Raw genomic sequence first — 5,988 nt, forward strand, 5'->3', positions numbered from 1 at the left:
TACCTCACAACATTTTGTGAGAAGAAACACCAACAACATTGTATCTAGAATATAGAACACAAGTTAAGCCTAATAGTGATAAGACTCCCTATGAGTTATGGAAGGGAAGACCTGCATTAGTAAAACACTACAAAGTGTTTGGGAGAAAATTCTTTATCAAAATAAATTGTAAAAATACTGGAAATTTTGAGACTCATGCTAATGAGGGTATAATTCTTTAGTAATTATGATAGGTCCCTATAATACTAGTGATTACCCTATTACTATTATAGTTGTATCCCTTATTAACATTGTTGTGCCCCTATTTCCCCCATATTTTTATTACTGTGCCCCATAGAATCCTTCTATTGTTATTTTTGTGGCTTTATATTATTATTGTTAGGTCGGCTTGGTTATATTGTGACTCCTTAGACTCCTATATATAGAAAGGAGGTTTTTTCATTTGAATCATCCAAGAATTGTTCATTTGTGTAATGTAAAGGAGGTTTCCCCCTCGAAGAGGCTGAATTCTAAGGCATGGATTTATCTTTTCTATCTTTTCTTGAGTTGGTTTCATAACATTTGGTATCAGAGCTTTGGATTCTTGGGTTTCGCTACTCCAAACAGGTCATCGTGACATTTTCACTATAAGTTTTTTTTCTGCGACGTTTCAGAAGCTAAAAAAAAAAACCCATTTGAGAAGACATCGCACTGAATCTCGAGTCCAAATTTCAGAACTTTTCACGCTATATTTGAGGAGATATGATCTGAGGATGTTGGTATTTTTGCAGACTCCTGAATTACATTCCAAACAGGTGACCTGGGGAAAATTGTCGTAACTTTCTTTCTGAGCATCGGATTGAAATTTCGTAAGAAGGTCACTGTGGGAGATTTTGCAGAACTCTTCCTTGGAGAATCCAATTTGGATCAGACTAGTGGCATTGGAAAGAGAACGTAGGAGGCTACTACAGGTCGCAATTTCAAAACTAGATGATCCAAAATTATAGAGATACATCAGATTCAATATTAGGCTTCTACAAAGTGAGAAAAGGTGTGTAGTTTTTTTTAAATTTTTGCATAAACTTGGTTTGAAGGAATTTAAAGGGCATAGTAAAGCATTATTATCAGTAACTGATGCCACGAGGAAAGAAAATGCAAACACCTGGTAAGGAACCCGAAAGCTCTAGCATGACACATGAGGAAGAGGAAGAAATGCTACATGTTATATCAAAATTACAAGAACAAGTGCAACAAATGTCACGCTCACAAAAGATAACAGAACCTAAGATAAATGGCGTGGAATCTAAGATAAAGGGCATGGAAGCTAATATGGATGATTCGAAGACATATTTGAAGAGAGACATGGTAGATTTGAAGACAAATTTGAAGACAGACATGGCAGATTTGAAGATAGATTTGACAAACTTTCTACAAGAAATACTTACTAATGGTGAAAAGGTTGTAAAGGAAACTCGTGATGCAAACAAAATAAATGTTAATCATGATTCCATAGACTCTAATGTTGGATCGAAGACCCACCATATTCCAAAAATCAATATGAGTAAGTTTGATGGCAAGGATCCTGCAACATGGATATTACAAATGGAGCAATTTTTCGATCTCAATAATGTGCAAAACACACAAAAGTTACGTATTGCAACTTTATATTTGGAACCAAATCAATTTGTATGGTATCAATGGCTTTTCTCTCATAAACAAATTATCACATGGGCAATTTTTACGGAAGAATTGACAGCACATTATGAGGATACAAAAAGCAACACTTTTTTTAGCCAATTGATAAGTATCAAACAAAAGGGTTCAATAATGGAGCACATTGAGGAGTTCCAAAAATTGAACATAAGGGTAAAAAATATTCCAGAGGAGCATAGGATTGATGTGTTCATAGGGACTTTAAAGGAAAATATCCAACATGATGTTTGCCTTTGGGAACCTGATTCATTAGAAAAGGCATTCAGGTTAGCAAGAAAAATGGAAAGCAAAATTATGGCAACCAGGAAGCATACCAGTTACAACTATAAAGATGGAAGTGTTATTACCCCTAGCCTTCCACAACCTATAAGGTTGACACCACAACTATTGGAAGAAAGAAGAGCAAAAGGGCTTTGTTATAGTTGTGATAGAAAATACACTAAAGGTCATAAGTGTGATGAGAAGAAATTATTCTACATAGATTGTGAAGAGGAAGAAGAAAAGGAGCAAGAAAGGTCAAAGGAAGAGGATATACTCCATGAATAAAGCTTAGATAAAGAAGAAATGAATCTGACCATATATTGTAATGCATTGGTTGGAATTACCACTCCTCAAACCATAAAGATAGAAGGACAAATCAAGAAGAAAAAGGTAATAGTGTTGATTGATTCAAGAAGTACCCACAATTTTATTCATTGTAAGGTAGCAAAAGAATTGAATTGCTTCCTATATCCAGCACCAGAGTGTCAAGTGATGATTGCAAATGGAGGAACGATAAATTACTCTAGAAAGTGCCATAATATCAAGCTATCCATCAGAGAATATGTATTGACTAGCCCAATGCTTTCCATTCCAATGGGGGCGTTGATGTTGTACTAGGAGTCCAATGGCTACAATCTTTGGGTACAATAGCTTTGAATTTTCAAGAACTGTTCATGAAATTTTCTGCAGAAGGAAAGGAAGTTGAATTAAGGGGTATTACAGCGAAACCAGGAAAGATAATCAGCTCTAACGGTATGACAAAGCTTCTAAAAAAGGAACAAAGAGGTGTAATTGCACAATTATGTTCGCTAGATGTTTCCACATCGGAATCATCTATTTCTCTAGATCTCCAAAAAGTCTTGGACAATCATTCCAAGGTATTTGAGACTCCCAAAGGTCTCCCACCTATTCGTGATCATGATCATGCTATTCATCTGATTCCAAGAAGTGTTCCTCCAAACATCAGGCCGTACAGATATCCTTATGCCCAAAAGAGTGAAATTGAACGTATGGTTGCAGAAATGCTAGAGGCTGGTGTAATTCAACCTAGTCAAAGTTCTTTCTCTGCTCCAATAGTATTGGTGCACTAGAAGGATGGATCATGGTGCATGTGTCTAGATTATAGGGAGCTCAACAAGCTCAGTATTAAATATAAGCTTCCCATTCCTGTCATTGATGAATTATTGGATGAATTGCATGGATCAATTTACTTCACCAAGTTGGACCTTCGTTCAGGATATCATCAAATCAGAATGAAGACCGAAGACATTCCAAAAACAACATTTACAACTCATGAGGGTCATTATGAATTTTTGGTCATGCCTTTTGGCCTTACCAATGCACCTTCTACATTTCAAGGTTTGATGAATTCCATTTTCAAACCCTTCCTTAGAAAATTTGTGTTAGTACTTTTTGATGATATACTAATCTACAGCAAGTCTTGGAAGGATCATGTTGAACATGTTGACAGGGTGCTACAACTATTGGAGGAGAAACAATTATATGGAAAAAGATCCAAATGTTTCTTTGGAGTACAAGAATTAGGTCATATTGTATCTCATGAATGAGTTAAGGTAGACCGTAGCAAAATTAAAGCCATTAAGGAATGGAAAATCCCCACATCCGTAAAGCATCTGTGAGGATTTCTCGGGTTGACAGGGTATTATCGCAAGTTTGTTAAGAATTATGGGAGAATAGCAGCACCTCTAAAAACATTATTGAAGAAATATCCATTTTCATGGACTCCAGAAGCAACAAAGGCCTTCAAACATCTTAAAGACGCAATGTGCCAAGCATCGGTCTTAGCTACACCAGATTCCACAAAAACCTTTATTGTGGAATGTGATGCTTCAGGAAATGGAATTGGTGTTGTTTTAATGCAAGATGAAAGACCCATTTCTTTTGAAAGTCATCCAATCAAGGGAAAGTTTTTACACAAAGCTATTTATGAGAAGGAAATGTTGGCAATACTACATGCACTTAAGAAATGACGACCCTGCCTAATGGGAAGACACTTCAAGGTAAAAACAGATCATGATAGCCTTAAATACATTTTAGAACAAAGATTATCTTCTGAACAACAACAAAAGTGGGTCACAAAGATGTTGGGTTATGACTTTGAAATCATATACAAAAAAGGGAAGCAAAATGTGGTGGCCGATGCACTCTCAAGAAAGGATGAGGATGTGGAAGCGTTGTTGTGCGCCATTTCTATTATCCAAACAGTTTGGATAAATGAAGCAAGGGAAGAGTGGAAGAATGATGAAGAAGTGTGGGCACTTATTCGAAAGTTACAACAAGATTCTAGTACAACTGATACATTTAGCTGACAAGATGATTCGTTATGGTACAAAGATCTCTTATACCTCTGTAAGAATTCGCAACTCAAACAAAATATTCTTATGGAATTGCACACTTCTCCCTTAGGAGGGCATTCAGGACTTTTAAAAACTTACCACAGGGTTAAGAAGGAATTTTTTTGGGATGGCCTTAAATCAGATATTCAAAAGTTTGTGGTAGAATGTTTGGTTTTCCAACAAAATAAAGTTGAAACAATTAAGACCCCGGGTCTATTACAACCTTTATCCATTCCAAGCCAACGTTGGGAGGAGGTTTCAATGGATTTTATCACAGGTTTACCCAAGTCTGAGGGAAAGAGTGTCATCACGGTGGTAGTTGACAGACTTACCAAGTATGCACACTTTTGTGCATTATCACATCCATTGAAATCCAGTACAGTTTCTACTGCATTTATGAAAACAATTCAAAAGCTACATGGAAACCCAAAGATTATTGTAAGTGACAGAGATCCCATTTTCACTAGAAATTTTTGGACAGAATTATTTTCTTGTCTTGGTACTCAGTTAGCTCATAGCTCATCTTATCATCCTCAATCTGATGGGCAAACTGAGATAGTAAACAAATGTTTGGAAGGATATCTTCGTTGCTTTGTATCTGATAAACAGACACAATGGGTCAAATTGTTGCCTCTGGCTGAATGGTGGTATAACACTTCCTTCCATACAGCAACAAAAATGACCCCATTTATGGCACTTTATGGATATCATCCACCATCCATCACATCATATTTAAGAGAAAATTCTAAGGTTCAAGCAGTGGAACATCACATTGAACATCAACAATAGGTCCTCCAACTCTTAAAGGATAACCTTGTACTGGCACAAAATAGAATGAAACAACAGGCAGATCAACATCACAGCCAAATAAATTTTGATGTAAGTGATTGGGTATTTCTACGGCTACAACCATGTAAACAAATGTCCCTCAAGCAAGCTAAGAAGGATAATAAATTATCACCAAAGTATTATGGTCCGTACAAGGTGTTGCAAAAGATTGGTACTATGGCATACAAATTGGAGCTTCCTGCAGCGTCTCGAGTGGACCCATTTTTCCATGTTTCATGTTTAAATAAGGTTATAGGTGACAAGCTCCCAGTTCAAACAATATTGCCAGAACTTGATGAGGAAGGAAAAATTATATTGGAGCCGGAAGCGGTCACAGAAACAAGAACTCGACAACTACGAAATTGATCAATTTCGGAGTATCTCATCAAGTGGAAGAACTTATCTGCTGAAGATTCCACATGGGAGGATGAGAATTTTATACAGAAGCATCCAAAACTACTCAAGTGTTGAGGACAATACTTTTTTTGAAGGAGAGGGGCATGATAGGTCCCTATAATACTGGTGATTACCCCATTACTATTATAGTTGTATCCCTTATTAACATTGTTGTGCCCCTATTGCCCCCATATTTTTATTACTGTGCCCCATAGAATCCCTCTATTGTTATTTTTGTGGCTTTATATTATTATTGTTAGGTTGGCTGGGTTATATTGTGACTCCTTAGACTCCTAGATATAGAAAGGAGGTTTTGTCATTTGAATCATCCAAGAATTGTTCATTTATGTAATGTAAAGGAGGTTGCCCCCTCGAAGAGGCTGAATTCTAAGGTGTGGATTTATCTTTTCTATCTTTTCTTGAGCTGGTTTCATAAAAAATTATCCTGAAGTAA

Source organism: Pinus tabuliformis, chromosome 2_1, assembly GCF_031772625.1.
Source record: "Pinus tabuliformis cultivar Carrire ecotype Pingquan chromosome 2_1, CPIR1, whole genome shotgun sequence".
NCBI classification, from domain to species: domain Eukaryota; kingdom Viridiplantae; phylum Streptophyta; class Pinopsida; order Pinales; family Pinaceae; genus Pinus; species Pinus tabuliformis.